General features: G+C 38.5%; 1 protein-coding gene and 1 long non-coding RNA gene across 2 annotated transcripts in view; one reads left to right on the forward strand and one right to left on the reverse strand.

The window, feature by feature from the left end:
- The window catches only part of LOC140640509 (uncharacterized), a 56,991-nt gene extending 44,216 nt beyond the window's left edge, over positions 1–12,775 (forward strand). The window contains exon 7 of the transcript XR_012037290.1: positions 11,779–12,775. The gene's annotated coding sequence lies outside the window, so the exon portion shown is untranslated. The remainder of the gene's footprint in view (positions 1–11,778) is intronic.
- On the reverse strand, positions 3,160–8,183 carry LOC140640551 (uncharacterized). Its single transcript, XR_012037311.1, has 3 exons — positions 7,699–8,183; positions 3,992–4,051; positions 3,160–3,269 (listed from the first exon to the last, which is right to left on the reverse strand). It is a non-coding gene; the product is annotated as an uncharacterized lncRNA (long non-coding RNA).
- Positions 12,776–23,570: the final 10,795 nt, after the last annotated feature.

The following is a 23,570-nucleotide window of genomic DNA, read 5'->3' on the forward strand; positions in this document are numbered from 1 at the left end:
ATACCATCTTTAGCAGACGACTCAAATTTATATCTCTAGCCTAGACCTCTCTTTGGAACTCCAAACTCCTATATTCTACTTGACATTTCAATTTAGACGTCTAATAGAAAACTTAAATGCAGTCGAGCAGAATGATTAATATCCCTTCCCGATTTGCTGCCCCAAAGTCTTCCACTTCTCACCAAATATATTTACCATCTACCTAATTGCTCAAGCAAACAAATAAAAATTTATAGCTTTTGGAATCCTTGATTTTTTCCTTCCTTCATGATAAACACTTAGATTCCAATTCATCAGTGAGGACTGTTGGTGCTCCTTTCAATACATCCTGAGTCTGCCCACTTACGACCATCTCCATAGTTACAACCTTAGTCCCTATCACCTCCTCACCTCACACATGCTTCCTAATTGACTTTCTGAATTCACTTAAAGCTGAGACACAGCTGGCAGGTAATTTTAAAGCAGTAGTCCCTTAAACTTCTCCAGAGTCACATACTGCATACGAGCGCTTGCTTTCACTTTGAGTCTTAAAAAATATGGTAGGCAGAAACTTGGAGAAGCTGCTTCAAATGTCATTTAAAACTGGAAATGTCTGAGCTTCTATTTTGAAAAGACAAAAAGCAAGAAGAGGAATAGATAACCGAAGTTTGTACAAAATAATAAGGCAAAGAGAGGGGAATTTTGAAAGTTACACTAACAAGCAAGAGAACAAACAGGAAGGGGTAGGCCCTCTGCTTGAGACAGATGGTGATAACAGACGACAAAAAAGAAGCAGGACCACTCTGTTCCTGTTCTGCCTGTCTTCTGCGTCAGAGACAATGCTCTTCAGACCAGAGAGAGGAGAACAAGCCAGTTGAAGTGGGCAGATGTCAAAGATGGGTGGGAAGATAGAGAACATCCAGTGCCCTTGCTGAGATGAACTTCAGGAGAGGACTGGGGAGGACAGGGCATGGATCTTCTGAACCAAGTGACTGTTCTCTCTGAGGGATGATGGAGAAGAGGACAGTGGGAAGAGTGTCACAGAACTGGAGAGAAACAAATGCAGCATAAATGTTCAATGGAAGGAAATAGTAAATTCTGCAATTATGGAGCAGTGAGCCTGACATTAATCCCTGTGCAAAATTACAGAATGGATTATTAAAATGGATGGGTTTTCAAATAGTCTAAGATCAGAGCATGTAAATTCTTACAAAGGGAAACGGTATTCACTAAGACCCAGCCTGGGCTCATTAAGATTAAGCTGTGCCAGACTAACCTCATTTTCTTTTTGGGTAGGTAAACTACGACTGTTAAGAAGAGCTAATATTCTTTAGCACTTATTTGATGTTAGCCTCTAGGTTAAGTGCTTTATACGCATTTTTTTCTCATTTGACTTAAGTACTACCTATTTTGTAGATGAGGTACCAGAGGTTTACAGTAGTAACTAGCCCCATCCCACACAGCTAAAACAGGTGAACATGCATTTAAGCATAGGTTGGCACATTGTAGAAATCATAGTCTTAATCTCTGCTCTCTAATGCCACCGAAGCATACAGGACTGGTATACCCCAAGTATGCTATTGAAATGGCACACCCAGATTATGTCCATGGCCACAAGATAGACAAAGACGAGCCAGCTTGCGGAATACTTGGGGTGGTCCATAAATGATGGAGTGGCCATTTTCAAAAAGTATTGAGTAATGTGTCATTGTTTGCTGAAAAAGAAATCCCCAGTGATCCTACCCCAGGGTCTTAACCTATTGTGGGTTAACATTTTCATGAACAATTTGGCTAAATGAGTAGATGGCAAATTATCAAATATGGTGACGGCCCGAAATCTGGCTGACTAGTAACCGACAATGGAACTGGATTCGCCAAAGATCTCAGCACAAGTTGAATAGAACAAGAGGCGGTATAAAGAAATAATTGCAAAATCTAACACTTAGGTTTCTCAAAATCTGTACAATGTCACATAGAAAAAAAAAAGGAGCTAACAATTGTTCATGAACGACGCCTTTTTGTGTGGCCAAGGACAAACTCGGTGGTAGTACAGCCCTAAGGTAAAGCATTTTACCAAGGCCAAAAGTCAAATAAGGAATCTTTAGACTATATCACTGAACTGACTATTGAAAGGCTCCAAGATCACGCAGGTAGAAAAAATAGTGCTAAGGGTTCAGGCCAGAGAGTAACACAGGAGAAAATACTAGAGAATAAGCAGAGGAAGCTTAGCAATGGTGAGAATTTAAAGCAGGAGAGAGAGAGAAATCAAGCTCCTTCATGCTCTTTCTTTTTTTATGTATACTCTCTTTTCCCTCTTTTTTTTTTTAAGGATTTTATTTATTCATGAGAGACACACAGAGAGAGGCAGAGACATAGGCAGAGGGAGAAGCAGGGTCCCTATAGGGAGCCTGATTGTGTGGGACTTGATCCCAGGATCTCGGGATCATGCCCTGGAGTCAAAGGCAGGTGCTCAACCACTGAGCCACCCAGGTGTACCTCCATTTTCCCTCCTCTATGTATGGCAGAAGGCTCCCGGGTGCTAAGAACTTTCATGTTCTCCTTCCCTGTACTGTAAGCAAAGCTTTTGCTTTTGGAAATCTTGGTTTATTTTATTATTTTAATTTTATTTTTTTTAGAGATTTCATTTATTTTTGAGAGAGAGAGAGAGAGAGAGTACATGAGTGGGGGAAATTCAGAGGGAGAGGGAGAAGCAGTCTCTCCACTGAACAGGGAGCCCAATGTGGGGCTCAATCCCAGGACCCAGATATCATAACCTAAGCTGAAGGCAGACGCTTCACCAACTGAACCACCCAAGCACCCTATTATTTTAATGTTTAAAAAATTAAAATGTTTTCAGTTGGTTTTTTAAAAATATTTTCATGCGTGTACTATTTTAAAGGATTTTAGGCTTGAACATGTATGTGTCCCTTGATGTTAAGGGAAGCCCATTTTCAGATTATGGCAGCTCCACAGAAGCTTTCTTTTTATTTGATTCCTGATAGGTGTTCTGGGAAGTATATATAGCAGCTCCCAGGAGCCTGTGAAGATTATATTTCATAGACATAGGGGTCGAGAGGATGATGTGGTTACCAAATAAACTAAGATGAATTGATACTATACTAATAAAATTATATTAAATTACATACATAATATAAATTATATTAAATTATATATATTATATTCATATGAAACTGATCTCTGTATATACACAGCTAAACCGCACATGGACTAATGCTTAGTTCTGACCCTTTCAGAGAATGCATAGATACTTCTGTCTTTCCACAGGTGACCTGGGTGATGGAGAGATTTGGAATCAATTAGTATGAGGAACTCTTAAAGAAATCGGATGTTTTTCCTAGATAAGACAGTAGTCACTATTTAGCAAGCTATAAAAGTGACTAGAGTAATAACAGGTTATAAGAACAAATGGAAAATCAGAGATGCCACTTTATATAGTACTGTAGTGGTGCTAGCATTAGACTGGCCTGGGTATATAGCCCAGCTTCACCACTGACTAGCTGCTTAACCTTACTCAAGTTACTTAACTGCTGTGTTCTACGGTTTTCCCATCTGTATAATGGTCAAAATAATAGTACACGCATCATGAAGATTACACGCATCAGGCTACATAAAACACAGAGAATACTGGCTGGTACATGTTAAGTACTCGATACATTTTAGTTACTAATAAAGCACAAGAGAAATTTTCCTCTTATTGAATAACATAAACGATCAAACTTTTGATGGCAGTTCAATCGAGAAAGGGAATGATAGGGAAGAAAAGAATGATCAGGTCAGGTTTGAGAATTGAGTTTGCTTGTGTTTATCATGGAGTAAATATGGCTGTAGAAAACTGCATTATAATTACTAAACTGCATTATAATTACTAAAGTTAGGATATTTAAAAATATCTGGTGTGATCCCTTAACCCAGCAAGATCAAACGATTGCATGAAAAACCAAGAAAATAAAACCTGTTGCGAGGATTCTATCGAAATTACTATGAAATTTACCTCTCACTTTACTCCAAGCAGAGGTGGCCCATCAGAATAAATTATAGTCCTGTGGATTATCTGAAATAAGGAAAATATGTATATACAATGAAAATACTTCTATCATGAAATAACTTTTATTACATCTCTGGGCAATTGGCATTTCATGTCTATTGTGTTTGTTGCTCTAAAAATTCTTCCCCAAAATGACAAGTTTGAGAAATAAGAGCTTTTTATTTGACAAAGAAAGAGTAAGATGGCAGTTAGCAATATTAGGCTAGATTCTCTGGGTCCCAGAGTCTCCTGATAACTTCATTCCTTTAGCAAATTTTTATTGATCATCTACTAAGTGCCACGCTTTTTTCCAAGCCCCCCAAAAAGAACAAAAACAAAGTAGACAATGCTGCTGCTCTCATAGAACTCACATTCTAGTCAGAAGACACAATCAATAGGCAGAAAGAAGTCCAGGAAGGGGACATCATAAAATGTGTTAGAAGAGAACTGAATAGGGCATAAAAGTAGGACAAGACTAGATGGTTACTTTGATTGAGTGGCCAGGGAGGCCTCTCTAAGGAATGGACATCTCAACTGAGACATGAATGACAATAAGCATCCATGATGATGAGGATCAAGAAAAAGACATAATTCTAAGAGAAGGGAATAGCTAGTACAAAGATTCTAAAGTGAGAGAGAAGGCTGATTTGGCTGAAAGGCTGTGGACAGGGTGGATAATATTTATGGGAAGTCCAGAGATGCAGAGTCCAGATCATTTATGGCATGGTAGGACAAGGTAAGCCAGGCATTTGGGGGATTTTAAGCAGAGGAATAATGACATGATTTGATTATATTTACACAAATCAATCTTGCTATTATATGGAGATTAGGTTACAGAAAGCAAGAGAGCAAGCAAGGAGATCACTTGGCAGGTTGTAGCAATAGTTCAGGCAAAGACATGGACATGACTTAGTGTGAGAGAGGATAATGGACGTAAAGAGAAATATTCAGATTTGGGGTAGTTTTTTGGAGTTAGAAATGATAGAATGTGGGGTTACATAGGAGGAAGAAAGAGAGAGCTAAATTAGGGATGTATTCTAAGTTTTTGGCCTAAGAAATCTAGTAGCTATGGTACCACTTTCACGTATTTGCTAATTTAGGGAAGTTTTCTCATGGAAAAATTAAGTCTTAAATGCCCATTAGTCATTCAAGAAGAGCTGTCAAGTATGAATTCAGATATTTGAATCTAAGTTTCAGAGAAGTGGTGACAAATGGAGGATACTGATTTGGAAAGCCTTAAACTACCTGAAATCATGAGAATAGGGCCGAGTTATTGGGCCAGTGGGGACTCCAAGATTTAGAGATTGGGTAGATGAAGAGGAAGAGCCAGAATACAAGAGTGAGAAGGTTCAACCAGTGAGTTAGGAGGAAAGGCAGGAGAGATGATAACCAGGAAGCCAAGAAAAGAAATCGTTTCAAGGAGGGAATGACCAATTGTGTTGAATGCCCCTGAATAAAACAGAGACCCCCGGATTTGGCAGTTTCATTGAATGGTGGGTGCTGAAACTCAACTAGAATAAACTGAGGAGAGGATGTGGGGTGAGGAAAGGAGTAGAGCAACAACTGACAGGAGAATGCATCTAGACAGTGTCTTTGTAGAGCCCTCTGAAACTGGACAGGCCTACTCATGACACTGAAGAGCTCAAGGAAAGGTTCATTATTATAATGAGGGCATTTGTGCACCTGTTTGTGAGTTGGACCAGATGACCTTGGAAAGGCCTATCATATAATGATGTTCTAGGATTCTTTTATTCTACAGTATTTATCTGATAGTGCTCTCTTGCTTGCCTAAATTGTCAGTTCAGTGTCCCCCACCTGATCCCTCTGCAACCTTATCAAGAATAGATAAATTATTTTCATTAGACTTTATAAAATACTGGAAATAGCTCTTGAATTTTTATTACTTTCTCAGTGGACTCTAGATTGGGAAAAATTGATCTCATTCAACTGTCTCATAATGTAGATAAGGCAATTAAGGCTCTGAAAAGTGAAATGACCAGTCAAATACGAAACTCAAAGATAATAGCAAAGTGAGGGCTAGAACCCGAGCCCCCTAGTTTCATGTCTCATCATCTCATTACTTCTCCATTTTTAGTTTTTATCTCTTTAATTTTTATAAACTCTCTGCTCACAATAAGAACTTTCAAAGTTATGTTAAAATAACCAAATAAAAAGCAAACAAAAAAAACAAAGAACACCTGAAATTCTCAGCTGCAGAGAAATTACTGTTCTTTTTTTTTTTTCCAGGCATGAGCTAAGGCATTCATTCCTCCAACTGCTGGATTATTGGCAGTGGATGGCTCTTAGCTGAGTCCTTCTCTGGGAACTGTCAAGTCATAGGGTCAGATGGACTCAGCAACAATCCATTATAAGGTGGAAGTGGTAAATCCAGAATCAAGCATTAGCAGAATGGAGGGCACAATTAAGCTGGATTGGCATCTTTCCTCAGCAGAAATCTATGGCCACATGATGGGTCTCTGATGATTAGCTTACTGAGGAGGGAAATGCCCAACAGATGGTTCACAGATGGGTCACCCTGATATGGAGTGCTGTTGCACTATTGCTTCACTCAAGGGTGTCTCTGAAAGAAAACTAGGATGGGAAATCCTCACAATGGGCAGAGCTTCAGGCGTTGCATCTGGCCATCCACCTTGCATGGAAAGAATGATGGACCAAAATGACACTATACACTAATTCATGAACAGAGGGAAATGATTTAGCTGATTGTTCAGGGACCTAGAAAAAGAGAAATTAGCATACTGGTGACAAGGGCATCAGGGAAGATTTATGTGGGTGGGCCTATAGGAATAAGCCCAAGTGTGAAGATCTTTGTACCATGTATAAAAATGCCCTCTGGAGAGCATCCTGCTCTTCTTCATCATTCTTTGTAGAAGAAGTACTCAACAATGAAAAATATGGAATGGCATGGCCAGTTGCCATCAGCGAGCCTCTGTTATTAACCATTTCAGTGCTGACATGATGGTCACATAAACAGAGAAGTCACAGCAGCAGGGATGGAGGCTATGCACAGGCCCAGCATAGCTCCCACTCACCAAGGCTAATCTTGCTACTGCTAGTGCCAAATACCCCACCTCCCTGCAATAGAAAACAATGCTAAGTCCTGATATGGCATAACCTTCAACAACACCAACCAGCTAATTGGTGATAAACTAACCACTCTAAACTCCTTTCATTCTGCAAGGAGCATAAATCCATCTTGGCTGGAATTAACAGATATTCTAGGTATGGGTTTGTCTCTTCAATCCACAGGATCTCAGAAAATACCACAATTTAAGGACTTACAGAGTATTTGATCTGCTGACATAGAATCTTGCACAACTTTGAATAGGATTAAGAGCCCCCCCCCCATCCATTGACAATAAAGGAGATATCCCACATGACTGTGAGATCCACTGGTTTGATCACATACTACACCACCCATAAGTCGCCAGTCTAATAGAATGATAGAAGCACCTTTTGAAAGTGTAACTGAGGCACCAGCTTGCATCTGAGACTCTACAAGAATAGGGAGACTTATTCTCTAAGACAAAGTGACATCCTAGACCAATGACTACTATATGATGCCATGTCCCCAGTAGGTAGCATATACGGGTCTGGGACCCAGGAGAAGGAAGTAGGGGTCTCTTTGTTCACCATCCCTCCAAGTTACCAACTTGTAGAATTCATGCTTCCCATCACTATGACTCTCGACAATGTAGGTCTCCATGTTCTGCCCTCCACCGGGGAAAATGTTCTATCAAAAGATACAACAAGAGTCCCATTAGACTTTTAGTTAAAACTACTGCTGTCACTTCAGGGTCCTCATGACAAGAAGAAAGCAAAGAACGTACTGTAGAGGGAAAGGAGTCACCATCCTGACATGGGTGCTTGACCATCCTGACATTGGTGAGCATCCGGGGGAGGCAGGGCTACTGCTTCATAGTGAGGTCAGGAAGAGTATGTATGGTATCCAGGCCATCTCCTGGGGAATCTTTCAGTATACTCCATTGCCCAGTTTTGACAATAATTGGATGAGTGTAACAGCCAAGGACTAAAAAAAGTCATGGTGCCCAGGGGCTCAGATCCATAAGAGATGAGGGTGTGGGTTACCCAATCATTTATGCCACTTAAATCAGCAGGAATGTTGGCCAAGAGTGAGAAAAATCTAGAATAAATAGTGAAGTCAGGATACAGTAAAAACTTAATAAAATATATAAATGAATTCAGGTGGCACAGGAGATCCACTGTAGTAAGTACTACTATATGTCTTCCAGATTCCTTGTTCAGGACTAAGGAGTTCATTACCTCTGTTACTGGTAATATTGACAACTAATGGCTTTCAGTTGAACTTTTACCTGTGAATCACCCTAGCTAAGAGAGCTGCCTTGCCCAAGGTTCACACCTATTCCTGGGGCACAGTTCTCATTCAGATATGTCTGATAATGGGGTTCAAGGACTCAGCTTGCCTTAAGGAGGGACAGCTCTGAAGGGTCATCCCAGCTCCAGAGCTCCCAGGCAACTTCATTGTAGTTCTGCTTCTCACTTGCCTGAAACCTACGTCCTTTACCAGATTATTTAAGGGCTCATCCCAAGGGTACTCACCAATGAAATTGCTGCACACAACACAAATCTCTTTCTTAGAATCTGTTTCTCAGGGACAGCTAATTTAAAAAGCAAATGGCAGATCCATGTGAGATAATATCTCTAATCATGAGAATATTATTATAGTAGATAATGTCATGAAATTGGGGAAATTAATTGGATTCGGATAGTTGTAAAATATTTTCTCTCACTTTTATAAAACAAATGTGTATAAATATATGTAAATACATCCTGAGAAGAAGCATGCAGAAGCAAAATATTAACAGTAGCTATCTTTGGGTACTAGGCTCAAGATGTTTTTCTATATTTTTAATAATCAATATAAGATGTTTATTTTAAGACATATTTATTTATTTATTTATTTATTTATTTTTATTTTTTTTAATTTTTATTTATTTATGATAGTCACAAAGAGAGAGAGAGAGAGAGGCAGAGACATAGGCAGAGGGAGAAGCAGGCTCCATGCACCGGGAGCCTGACATGGGATTCGATCCCGGGTCTCCAAGATCGCGCCCTGGGCCAAAGGCAGGCGCTAAACCACTGCGCCACTTAGGGATCCCAGACATGTTTATTTTTAAGCAGATAAAGTAAAAAACTTGAGCATGTAATATATATATATATAAAATAGAGATGCGTGTATCAGAAGTTAATAGAGATGAGAAACAAGATAATGACTATCTATCCCACATGACTCTTGATTTAAGAATGGGAAACAATTTCTTCTCTAATTCATCCACTGGACTGATTGAAGTTACCAGGTGAGGCTGACAAACAGGAACCTAACACATAGAAGTGTAATTTCTGGGTCCCATGGTCACTCTATACGTAATCTTTGGAGGAACTGCCAGGCTGTTTTTTCTAAAGCGGTTGTACCATTTCACGTTCAGCGGCTATAAGCCACATTATTTTTCTATCCTTGGTTCAAGCAGGTTTCTCTTATGGTCTGAATATTCCGCTAGATACAGATTAGTCTTTTCGATGGGTCTGTGCAGGTTCTAAGCAAGGGAAAGACTAGAGAAAGTAAAAAGAATTTGACTGGTTCCCAAGGCACCATCCATATGCTAAGGATGAGTCAAACATACTGTTTTTTCTTCAAGACTGACACTCAGCTCTTAGGGCATTTCCCTCACTGTTCCTGGCTAGTCATTTTAGGAGTGCATTCATTAGCCAACTCACTCCAGAATCACTACCTCAAAAGTGGGAGCTTTTCTCATTGGCTTGTTTATCCCCAAGATCCCCTTAAAGAAAAGAACCTCATTATTATTCCCTCAGTTACTTTACCTTGCATAGCAAGCCAAATTTTAATGAAAACCAGAAACTGCAAAAAGTGTTAGCCAGTGCAAGGTTATTTTGCTTGCTTTAAAAACAATTACTACTTTAATTTTATAAACAGGTGATACTTGCTTTTCTTTTCTCCTCTCCCAAGGCTGGGTCATCCCAAAATTTGTTAGGAAATTCGCTATATACCATGGTTGACCATCAAGTTCAACCCCAGGTTCTTGGCATCAGTTCTCACCTAATAAAAGGGGACATACAGTTCTTAAAACCATTTTTCTGGTATAAAAATTTAAGTGGGGGAATTATGATTTGTTCAACTGGCATCAAGGAGCATTATGGTCACAATGTCTTTAAAGTTTCGCAGATGTATCTTGCAAGAAGTTACTATGGCCGAGTTCAAAAAGGGTGTTGCCTGTGTTCTTCTCTAGGATTTTGATGGAATCTTGTCTCACATTTAGATCTTTCATCCATTTTGAGTTTATCTTTGTGTATGGTGAAAGAGAGTGGTCTAGTTTCATTCTTCTGCATGTGGATGTCCAATTTTCCCAGCGCCATTTATTGAAGAGACTGTCTTTCTTCCAATGGATAGTCTTTCCTCCTTTATCGAATATTAGTTGCCCATAAAGTTCAGGGTCCACTTCTGGATTCTCTATTCTTTTCCATTGATCTATGTGTCTGTTTTTGTGCCAGTACCACACTGTCTTGATGACCACAGCTTTGTAGTACAACCTGAAATCTGGCATTGTGATGCCCCCAGATATGGTTTTCTTTTTTATAATTCCCCTGGCTATTCGGGGTCTTTTCCGATTCCACACAAATCTTAAAATAATTTGTTCTAACTCTCTGAAGAAAGTCCATGGTATTTTGATAGGGATTGCATTAAACGTGTATATTGCCCTGGGTAACATTGACATTTTCACAATATTAATTCTGCCAATCCATGAGCATGGAATATTTTTCCATCTCTTTGTGTCTTCCTCAATTTCTTTCAGAAGTGTTCTATGGTTTTGAGGGTATAGATCCTTTACATCTTTGGTTAGGTTTATTCCTAGGTATCTTATGCTTTTGGGTGCAATTGTAAATGGGATTGACTCCTTAATTTCTCTTTCTTCAGTCTCATTGTTAGTGTATAGAAATGCCACTGATTTCTGGGCATTGATTTTGTATCCTGCCACGCTACCGAATTGCTGTATGAGTTCTAGCAATCTTGGGGTGGAGACTTTTGGGTTTTCTATGTAGAGTATCATGTCATCGGCGAAGAGGGAGAGTTTGACTTCTTCTTTGCCAATTTGAATGCCTTTAATGTCTTTTTGTTGTCTGATTGCTGAGGCTAGGACTTCCAGGACTATGTTGAACAGCAGTGGTGAGAGTGGACATCCCTGTCTTGTTCCTGATCTTAGGGGAAAGGCTCCCAGTGCTTCCCCATTGAGAATGATATTTGCTGTGGGCTTTTCATAGATGGCTTTTAAGATGTCGAGGAATGTTCCCTCTATCCCTACACTCTGAAGAGTTTTGATCAGGAATGGATGCTGTATTTTGTCAAATGCTTTCTCTGCATCCAATGAGAGGATCATATGGTTCTTGGTTTTTCTCTTGCTGATATGATGAATCACATTGATTGTTTTACGGGTGTTGAACCAGCCTTGTGTCCCAGGGATAAATCCTACTTGGTCATGGTGAATAATTTTCTTAATGTACTGTTGGATCCTATTGGCCAGTATCTTGTTGAGAATTTTTGCATCCATGTTCATCAGGGATATTGGTCTGTAATTCTCCTTTTTGGTGGGGTCTTTGTCTGGTTTTGGAATTAAGGTGATGCTGGCCTCATAGAACGAATTTGGAAGTACTCCATCTCTTTCTATCTTTCCAAACAGCTTTAGGAGAATAGGTATGGTTTCTTCCTTAAACGTTTGATAAAATTCCCCTGGGAAGCCATCTGGCCCTGGACTCTTCTTGCAAGATACATCCACGAAGGCAAAAGAAACAAAAGCAAAAATGAACTATTGGGACTTCATCAAGATAAGAAGCTTTTGCACAGCAAAGGATACAGTCAACAAAACTCAAAGACAACCTCCAGAATGGGAGAAGATATTTGCAAATGACATATCAGATAAAGGGCTAGTTTCCAAGATCTATAAAGAACTTCTTAAACTCAACACCAAAGAAACAAACAATCCAATCATGAAATGGGCAAAAGACATGAAGAGAAATCTCACAGAGGAAGACATAGACATGGCCAACATGCATATGAGAAAATGCTCTGCATCACTTGCCATCAGGGAAATACAAATCAAAACCACAATGAGATACCACCTCACACCGGTGAGAATGGGGCAACTTAACAAGGCAGGAAACAACAAATGTTGGAGGGGATGCGGAGAAAAGGGAACCCTCTTACACTGTTGGTGGGAATGTGAACTGGTGCAGCCACTCTGGAAAACTGTGTGGAGGTTCCTCAAACAGTTAAAAATATACCTGCCCTACGACCCAGCAATTGCACTGTTGGGGATTTACCCCAAAGATACAAATGCAATGAAACGCCGGGACACCTGCACCCCGATGTTTATAGCAGCAATGGCCACGATAGCCAAACTGTGGAAGGAGCCTCGGTGTCCAATGAAAGATGAATGGATAAAGAAGATGTGGTTTATGTATACAATGGAATATTACTCAGCTATTAGAAATGACAAATACCCACCATTTGCTTCAACGTGGATGGAACTGGAGGGTATTATGCTGAGTGAAGTAAGTCAGTCGGAGAAGGACAAACATTATATGTTCTCATTCATTTGGGGAATATAAATAATAGTGAAAGGGAATATAAGGGAAGGGAGAAGAAATGTGTGGGAAATATCAGAAAGGGAGACAGAACGTAAAGACTGCTAACTCTGGGAAACGAACTAGGGGTGGTAGAAGGGGAGGAGGGCGGGGGGTGGGAGTGAATGGGTGACGGGCACTGGGGGTTATTCTGTATGTTAGTAAATTGAACACCAATAAAAAATAAATTTAAAAAAAAGAGATAAAAAAAAAAGTTTCGCAGAAAATGCAGAAAGTTTCAAGTGGGTGTTCCTTGATCAAGTCTAAATAAAAATCAAATGAATCCCATCAAAATAAATTTTCTGTGAAACACTTTTTTAAGGAGGATAATCTAATGTAGTTCAAGAGCAATGTGGCTGCATTTAATATGATTTTGAACTCACTAATTTGAAATGGTGTGGTTATAAAACATTAATAAAGCCTCTATGTATATATTTCGAAGTAATTTATGTCTCTTCCAATTATAAAAAATAATGAATTACAAAATTCAAAGCTGACTGGCTGAATACATTATAAACTGTATTTTTGCTATTTTCTTTAGCAGGTGGCAAATTAGCTGGTGAACAGACCCAGCATTCTTTATCAGATCTATTGAAACTTAGTCTTGAACTCTCTAGATTGGAAGTAAGTAAGGTTTCGGGAATGTAGCATTCACATTAATGTAACTACCCTGTGTCTAGCTTCTGGTGTCCTATCATCATAGAAGAAGAAAACTTTAATCTCTTGGAGATGTGGCTATGTTACATACTATGTATGTACTATTACGTCAATATGTTGCATGTTATATATTTCCTGGCCAGTAGATAAAATCCTAGCTGAACATCAGACTTACTTGGAAAGTTATTTATAAGCTGCATTTCATCATGAGTATTATAGAAATAATATTTTCAGTCATTTCTGAATTCATAATATTTTTACTTGGCTCAAATTTCAGAAGATACAAAAGGTTATGCTGTAATAAAACCTCTCTCCCACTCCTATCTGCCAACCACCCAGTTCTTTGCTATAGAGGTAAAACCAATTTTATCAGCTTTTTGTGTAACTTTCCAGAGATTTTTCATGCATATATAAGCAAATATGTATATTCATCTTTTTTTTAAATATTTTTTTCAATTTTTATTTATTTATGATAGTCACAGAGAGAGAGAGAGAGAGAGAGAGAGGCAGAGACATAGGCCGAGGGAGAAGCAGGCTCCATGCACCGGGAGCCCGATGTGGGATTCGATCCCGGGTCTCCAGGATCGCGCCCTGGGCCAAAGGCAGGCGCCAAACCGCTGCGCCACCCAGGGATCCCATATTCATCTTTTTAACAGCACTGGTAGCAAATGATACACTCTCTTGCATTTTTCACTTAAAATATCTTAAAGATTGGCCTGTATCCGTACATAAAGTTGCTCATCCTTTTTTTGCAAATACATTGTATGATATTATACGTATGTGCCATGAGTTTAGTCTACCTGGAAAGTTTTTAAAAATACATGTTCTGGGGCCCTCCCATAGGCCCATAGAACCAAAATCCGTGGGCTAATGTTTGGGAAGATATATGTTTAATAAGCTCCCCAAGTGACCATCACCCATTCAGCCCAGCATCTTCCTGCAGATTGGTTCTGGGGAATTACCATTTTAGGTTATCTATTCTGAATATCACTATTTCCAGCTGAGCTTTTCACTGAGGCTAGCAAGCAGAGGTTATATTTTCTGAGAAGAACCTGACTCATCGGGAGTGCATGTTTCTGACTGAAAGGAGGTACATACTATTTATTGTTAGATTTATAGAACATTTTCAGCAGGAGAGAAAAAAAAAAGGTTCCTGTAGATTGCTGCCAGTAAAGTTACCAATGGATTTGCCCCATATCACACTCAGCTGAAATAATTCTCAGTGAATCTCAACTTTTCCTCTGGTTTACCTAACTCCCCTCAAGAACTCTTTTCCCTGCCACTCATGGTTCTCAGGGGGAGCTGAAGCATTAGAATGATGACGACCACAGTGGAGGGTCTGATCAAACCCCCAGGAGAAGTGCAACCACCCAATCCGTGGAGAAAAACTGATTTTTATTCTCCATAAGGTCATGAAAATCTCCTGGGTCATCACTATATTCATTTGGTCAAGGGAAAATGATTTATTTTTCATCCAACAGAAGAATCAAAGGCAAATGATGGCACACATCCATATCTTTTCATGCCCCTCTTACCAGCATACGACATGCCTTCCTCCCCTCCTAGTTGCTTGTGGTACAAGATTGTATATCACCCAATGGTTTGTAATTACATTCATATAAACTCCCTCTTCCAATCCTTCCCTAAACTGAACCTTTCATTTTTAAACATTTGCTTCCCTTTTGGTTTTATCAGGCTCATTATCAGTGGGAAGGCATATGTAAAATGGTCCATTCCCTGAATTTACCTGGAGCTCTTGCCAGTAGATTTAGAGCCCTGCTGTATGTGATACATTGTTTTTGCTAGACAAATTTGAAAAAAAAAAAAAAAAACAGATCAATTGCTTTAAACGGCTAAAATAAATGATGTGGTGCTCCTTACTGCTTTGGATTCTCAGCATCTTAATGATAGTGACCTTTGAGATGGATTTTATGAAAGCAAGAAAGGAATTAACATTTATTGATTACATTCTACATAGATTATTTAAACCACTTTTATAAGGTGTATTCATATGTCCCCATTTTATAGATGAAAAGACCTCAAGGAGGTAAAGTAATTTATCCAAATCCCACATCTGGTGAGCGGCATAGCTAAGGCTGGAAACTAGTTCTGATTCCAAGAATTATGCTTCTTCTACTAAATCATGTTTACTATCTAGACAAATTATATCATTTAGAGGCACATTTGCTAGAAGAAAATAGTAAACATATTTAGATAAAACCTATTCGATATTTCATTATGAATCCCCAAACTGGATAATTGAGGTGATTCAATTTCCTAGACAAGCATTTCTGTGGTTGAATGGATAATTATTGAACCTATTGTGCTATCAGATCATTCAGATCATGCGCTATTGAGGAGAGCCGCTATTCTAAAGATAGTGCTATACGTAAATGGTGTATTGGGTTTAGTATTAGAATAGTTATGGCACTGAGTATAACAGCTTCTTGAGCAAGTTTCTGAATGGAAAAGTGTTTGCACTTTTGTAGTTGTCCATGCACAGTTATATACTAAGTACAATCGAACACTAAAAGTGGATATATAGATTTAAATATTGGCTTTATATAGATTTAAATAGATCAATAACATGCACTATTGCTTCTACAACAATATCCCACCAAAAGAGATCAAACTCAATAAGACTTTTTTTTTCAGTCTAAAAAAATAAGATTTTTAAAATACATTGCTTAACTGTTCTGAACCTCTCTGGGATCGGAAAGTATCTGCCCCTCTCACCAGGAATGCAGAATCTTTCTTTGTTGCTTTTGTGTCACTGGTGAAAAGCAAGTCACATGGCCACCACAAGCTACAACAGTCCTAGGAGAGAAAATGTTTTGCAGAAGTGGGCAAGTGATTAGGAGTTGAGTAGCCCAATTGTTGAGTTTGCCAGGAGGCCCAGGAATCCTACTTGGCTGGGAGGAGTGATAGGAATTAATTATTAATTAATTACTTGGGTCCTAGGGGATTGCTACCTTAGGTAAGTGTCTGCTTTGCTTATTAATGGTCCTTAGCTCAGATTTTGCCAAAGTATTATCCCTGGAATGGGATTCAGTGGGATGTCTCTCAAGCTTATTTGACCACGATAATGTGGTCAAACTTATTTAGTCAAATAAGCTTGAAAAATTAGACTTGACTTACTACCTTGTTAAAATATATTTTTACAAAATGAAGTTACATGCAATTTCTGTCTCAAAATTCCTGTTGCCAGTGTATTCCTCAGCACAGAGTTACTGCTCTTTATTGATTTTCTTTCCTTTTCTTTCAGTTCCTAAATGTTACATTTTGTATAACATTATAGGATATCAGGCCCCCTAATTCTAATTTCTGTTCTTTTATTCCAATTCCCTCAAGTAATATAAATCCAACATGATTTTATCATTTGAGATTAAAATTATAGGACTTCTTCATCTCCTTTCCTTGCAACTATTTAAAAACTTTTTTTGACATTTAAATCATTTAATTTATTAAAGTAATACATGCAGAGTTTATGAAATCAAACAGTACTAAAATTTTATAACAAAACAGTGGCTCCATGCCTCACTTCTTTCCTTTCCTTTGGGGCACTCTTCTCCTATTTATATACTCCCTATCTGTAAATAAGATGCATATTATTATTTTGTCTCCTGTTCACCTTTTAATTTTATATTTCAGAAAATTTCAAACATATTTAAAGATTTATTTATTGATTTTAGTTGGGGGAGGAAGGGGATGAGGAAGAGGGAGAGAGAGGATCTCAAGCAGACTGCCCACCGTATGTGGAGCCGGATGCCAGGCTTGATCTCACAACCTGGAAATCATGACTCGAACTCAAGTCAAGAGTCAGACACTTAACTCTTTCCTCTTTTCTGTAGTTTTTCTGCTTATTCAAATACCACAATTTTAGTCACTGTAGCTTTATAATAGATATTGGCATCTATAGTGTAAGCCCTCAAGGTTTCTCCTTTTTAAAGATTGTCTTAGCTTTTTTTTTCTTCTTTTGGTTCAGAGCATTTCCATAACAACTTTAGAATTATCTTTTCAATGGTTTGAAAACAATAATAACCTGCTGACATTTTTATTGGATTGAATTGCATACAGAGATTAATTTGGGGATAATGGACCACTTTATTTTTTTTTTTAAGATTTTATTTATTTATTCATGACAGACACAGAGAGAGGCAGAGACACAGGCAGAGGGAGAAGCAGGCTCCCTGCAGGGGAACTTACGACAGGGATTCAATGACAGGACCCCAGGATCATGACCTGAGCCAAAGGCAGACACTCAACCACTGAGCCACCCAGGTGCCCCAATGGACTACTTTAGAAGACAGTCTTCTGACCCATGAGTATATTAGGTATCATTTATTTAGGTCTCATTTACTTTTTAAAAAATGTTGTGCATTTTTTAGTGTCACTATTTTTGTACTTTTCATTAGATTTATTCCTGGGTATTGGATATTTTTTATCTACTATAAATTATATACTTAAAAATTTTTACTTTCTCTCTTTCTGTGGCTGGTATACAGAAAAACAATTGAAATTTGAATATTGACCTGGAATTCAGCATTCTTATTAAATTTATTGATAATTTAGATGCTTCTAGATTTTGCTAGATACACGATCATATTATTTGCAAATAATGATAGATTTCTTTCTTTCCATCCTTTTTACATCTTCTTTCCCCCCACTCACTTGCCTGGCTAGGAGCTCTGGTATAATGTTGAATAGACATGGTGGTAGCAGGCGTCCTTATCTTGTTCCCAATTTCACAGGAAAAGTTTTCAGTATTTCATGAGTATCATGTAAGTTACAGGTTTTTTATAGATTTTAAAAATCACATTAAGTAAGATTCTCTTATTCTCAGTTTGCCAAGATTTATTTTTTAAATATTGTATCGTATTTCTGTCTAGATCAGGGTCAGCAAACCAAAAGCCGATTGCCTCTAAAAAAGAAAAGTTTTGTTGGAACACAGCTACGCCTATTCATTTGTGTATTGTCTGTAACTTCTCTCGTACTACAATGGCAGCACTGAGTAGTTGCAACAGAGGTCTGTATATTCTTCAAGCTTAAAATATTATGAGTCTGACTCTTTAAGAAATGTTTGCCAATCTCTGATCTAGATGATCATATAGTTTTTCTCCTTTTTCTATTAGTGGAGAAAACCACTGATAAACTGGAATGGTAAACCAGCCATTGCCTATGGGGGAACATCCCATTTAGTCACGGTTATCCCTTTTATCATTGGCTGGATTGAATTTGCTCATTTTTATGTATTTAAAAAATATTGTATTTATTTATTCATGAAAGACAGAGAGAGGCAGAGACATAAGCAAAGGGAGAAGCAGGCTCCCTGCAGGGAACCCGATGTGGGATCACGACCTGAGCCAAAGGCAGATGCTCAACTGCTGAGCCATCCAGGTGTCCCTCATTTTTATGTATTAATTGTTCCCTTTTTAATTGCCCCACTTACTTTCTAAAGTCTGCTGCCTCTTGTCTTTCTTTCTGCTTTTATCTGGGCTTTTTCTCTTCCTTTTTTCTCACTGTCCCTGTCTTGCTCAATTTAGATTCAATTCCAAGAAGTTTCTCCTACATGTGACTATGTCCCTATAAGCTTATGTCTTGTGGTTTTGAGCTTTCCTGGGGCCATAGGATTCTAACATTTTAGAGCTTACAGTGACTCCCTTACCCATCTCAGGACATTGAACTCCAAAAATTGTTGTTTCAGATTCTGTTCTCAGATTGCCTCCTAGAACCTTCTAGCGAGTACCTATAGGTGATTTTTGGGTTCTCCTGTTCTCAGAGACACCTTTTTGCCTTCCTGCCTTCAGCTTTCTCATTTCATTCTTCACAGATGCTGATGGATCTAAAGCTGTGAGTTCTTTGTCACCAGTTGTCAGATTTTAGGTTCACAGGAATACTTTATCACTTAATTTAAATATAGATGTTGTACTTGCATTTTTACTTTTGTTCTCTGATTTGCTCTTTCTGCTTTACTATAATTTGGGGATATTTACTGCCAACACAAGCAGCCTACCATCCTCCTTTATTTATTTCTAAATCAAATAAAGGCACATTCTTTGTCATGTAGAAATGTATGGTATACTTTGACTCATGTACTACTAAAACTTTAAAATCATTTATTTAGCATTGAGTGACTTAAAAAATCCTAGACAGGGTTAAGGGATACATTGTTCAGATACATGCTGACCCATATCCTCTGTAATGGGACTGGGACGTGGGTAGTAAAGAATTCGCTTTATTCAAAGAGAGTTCTGGCCTTTGCCCTGGCTACCGGGAGATCTCTAGGCCCTGGAATATTTTGCTTGATAGGAGTATTTGTTTGCCTGGGAGCTTTTGCCTCTAAATATTTCAACAATGTGATGGATGATAGGGGTAGTGGAACTTGCCCTATCAGTTCAAAATTCTGGAAGAACTAGAGACTGAAAGTATTAACCAGAACCTTTAGGAGTGGCTGGAGCTTAACAGTCAGCCACATAAGCAGTATGTGATCAAGCTCAATATCAGCCCGGGACACCAAAAGCTCAGATGGTTGGCACTAGTCAGATGGTTGGCATATTGTTACAAACAGATCACCTGGGAGGATATGTCCCTGAGGCTGATGGAAGTTTCATGTTTGGAACCCTCCCAGACCTTGACTTGACCTCTTCATTTCTCCATTTGGCTGGCTTTGATTTGGTTTTGGTGGTGGTGGTGGTTTTTGTTTGTTTTTGCTATCAAAAAATTGTAATCCTAAGTATACCGCTTTCCTGAATTCTGAGTCATTCTAAGGAATTATCAAAATGAAGGGGATAGCAGGAATCCCTGACTTTGTAACCAGCTGGTCAGAAGTGAGGATGTTTTGAGGAATCCCAAGTTCATGGCTAGAGTTTAAAGGGAGGGCATCCTCCTGGAGGACTGTGCCTTTTTCCTGTGAAGTTTGCACCAACTTTCAGGTAGGAGGTATTATGACTTTTGATGAAAAAGTTTGGGTACTCGTGTATTATACAAATACATACAAATCCATCATGGAGTAAGGCAAACTAATTAGGAAAGTACACGCTGAAATGGCCTATTATAGGGCATACAAATATATTCAACAATGAGAAAGAATTAAAAACATCTATAGGAATTAAGGTAGTATTTGTGGCCAGTTTGACAGCAATAATGCTATGATTCTAGAATGCTTAACTCCTTCCTGCTAGTGATCCTCAAGCGTTCATGATGCATCTTTAACAACAAAGATCCATAGGAAAATGGGAATCAAATGACAATCAGTTGCTACCCTGATGCAGATCTGAGAGGTACAAGGATCACTAACTACATAGCTGGCTAGAAAAAGGACAAGAGAGAAGCAGATAACCAGGGAGGCAGACCTTGTCTAGCTCTCCTTAAGCACATGGAGAAAAAGCAAACAAAATACAAAAGTAAAAGGATATATATTCTGTGCCCACCCATTTTAAGTTACACTCAACCTACCCACTAGTAATGATAACCAATCTTTTTCTTGGTCCACTGAGTCATGTTTTCTTCTGAATAGAGTTCTCTTTTCTCTCTTGGGCCAGTGTGGTAGGCCATGCCAGACTTTATGGAAAACTCAAGTAGGTTCAATGATACAGTAAGAGCAATGATATGGAAACAAAGGCTTTGGCACAGCACCAATTTTTCTTATATGAAAACACCAGCCCAAGCAGTATAAAAGACAGCAACTGATGGGGTCTGTGTCCAGCAGCCACGAAGATTTTATGTTTCATTTTGGGCCATAGTAACCACTAAACTTCTAATGTCCCCTCATAAAAGCAGATAGTACTAGAAAAGCATGTTTACCCATTCGTATTCTTCATCGCATATAATTTTATACTTGATCTTATATAATTTTGCTGGTTTGATAATTTACAAAGTGAAAGTCACTTTGGACTGAGTCCAAGTTGTCAATATCATCAGTATTTGAACATAGAACGTGTGTTCTGGTCTAGAGCTGGGGGTTGTTACTAATCAGGTTTGTGACTATGGGCATGAACTAGGACTTCAAGATTTTCAGGACAGTCATTCTATTTGCTCTGATATACTGCACATAATATGTGGCTTATCTCCCCACCGCATCCAAGAATGTTTTCAGTTGAGGACTATTTTCTGCAACCTTAAAGGAATAGGGTTATGTACTTGGATAGAAAGGTAGATTATGGGAAGCAGGGAGAGCATTCAGCAATAAGGTGGGAATATACAATCTTTATCAGAACTCTTCTAATAGTTAAATATGCTATCCTAGGATTCAGTCCACTCAAGTAGGGGATATAAACTATCCCTGGATGGAGGGAAGAAGCTATGGTCCGCCATTCACTGAGAAGTCCTAAAACCCTCACTTCTGTCTAAGTCAGACCCACATTCATTTCTCCATTTCCCTGGCAGCTACATCTGTCACCCCCAGAATGAATAATGAGATGCTAGAGACACCCACTCAGTTTGTAACTCTGACATTTGGTCACATTATTCAGCTTTATTAGGATTTTATTGATTAACAAGTATGGTTTCTAGGGTGTTGGTATAAGATTAGGCACTGATTCTACTGGATTTCCCACTCTGCTGAACATCTTTATGTGTTCTTCTAATAATTTTACTGAGGAGGACAGTTTTAAGGACTAGCCACCATGATAGGTTCACCCTCTGAATATTTCCAGAGAGAACTACTTCGTACTTTTTATGAGGAAAACCTTTCTGTTAGTGGGCATCTTTAATTATAAGAAAGTTATTCCCTGTGTAGAGTTAGTTTCCAAAACTTCCCTCCAGATCAATGTGTAGTAGATGTACTTTCTTTCCCGGAGGGCCAGATTTAAATATCTAGAGACAGCTACTTACTTTTTTTTCAGGCATTATAAACATATCCAATTACTTTATATGTTCCTTTGTACACTTCTAGGGTGTAACATTTCATAGACATCATTTAGGCAACTTCTTGTCAATAAAAGATGGTAACTGAGGCCCAGACCAGTAGATGAAGGGAAGCTCTACTTTAAATGCCAACTAATAAAAGTAAAAGGAATAACAGAATTAGGGCAAGCATCATTTTAAAAACTTCAGTTAACATCAACACAGACAAAGTTGGTCAAGGTTAAAATACTTAGGTAAATGGTTGATGGAAACTTGGACATTTATTTGGCATCAAATTAATACTACAGAGTAATTTCTAATCACAAGAGGTTAAATAAAATTCCACAAAGAGGGTTCAGACAGCAATCACTCTGGTGAAGGTCAATTTTAGCAGATAAATGGTAGTTGAACTAGAAGTTATGTGTCTTCTGATGTGATACAAAGTATGAAGTATACAACATCACCTATGGTAGTGTGGCCATGGTGTTTCATTTGACTCTATCCATTTAAAATCACTTGAACAGGGGATAAACCAAAAGAGGACATAACAAGAGAAATTCAAAAAGGTGGAACATTCTGGAAGTCAACTGGCCTTTCATCTTCAACTGTCATTGAAAAGGGGCTATTCTAGATTAAAAGAGACATAAGGGACATATATATTTCAAAGATATGCACTAAGGTGTTAACAGTGTCAATCACTAAATGGTGGGATGAGACATTCTTTTCTTTTTCTTTTCTATTTTTCTACAATAAATACTGTATATCCTTTCTATAATAATAAAATATTTAAAAACATTTATGGTCAACTTGGCTAAATAACTTCCTCAATCCATATGAGATTTTTTTCCGGATCCTTCCATATTGGTCATCCTCCCCTGGCTGAACGCCTCTTTTTTATTACTATCTTCATGTAAGATATTCATCATTTGGCAATATGGCTCAGATGTAATCTTAGTGGTACAAGGTGGAACCTCTGATTTGACCACTACTATTGAGGCAGTTGAAGACTACATTGCCTTTATGGAAACTCAATCACACTGTTGACTATATAAATAGTATGTAGACTATTTAGAACACAAGTTAATGGGGGGTGTCAGAGACTGCAGGGCAGTTAAGGAAACTAAAATCCTGAGATGCCTGGGTGGCTCAATCGGTTAAGCATCTGCCTTCAGCTCAGGCCATGATCCCAGGGCCCTGGGATTGAGCCCTGTATCCTCTGCCCCTTTCCCTGCTTGTGCACTCTCTCTCTGTCAAATAAATAAATAAAATCTTTAAAAAAACTCACTAAGCCTTTGTTTTCTCATCTGTAAAGTAAAAGAAATACCAGAACCTGTTTCACAGGGGTGTT

This window comes from Canis lupus, chromosome 1 (genome assembly GCF_048164855.1).
Source record: "Canis lupus baileyi chromosome 1, mCanLup2.hap1, whole genome shotgun sequence".
Lineage (NCBI taxonomy): Eukaryota > Metazoa > Chordata > Mammalia > Carnivora > Canidae > Canis > Canis lupus.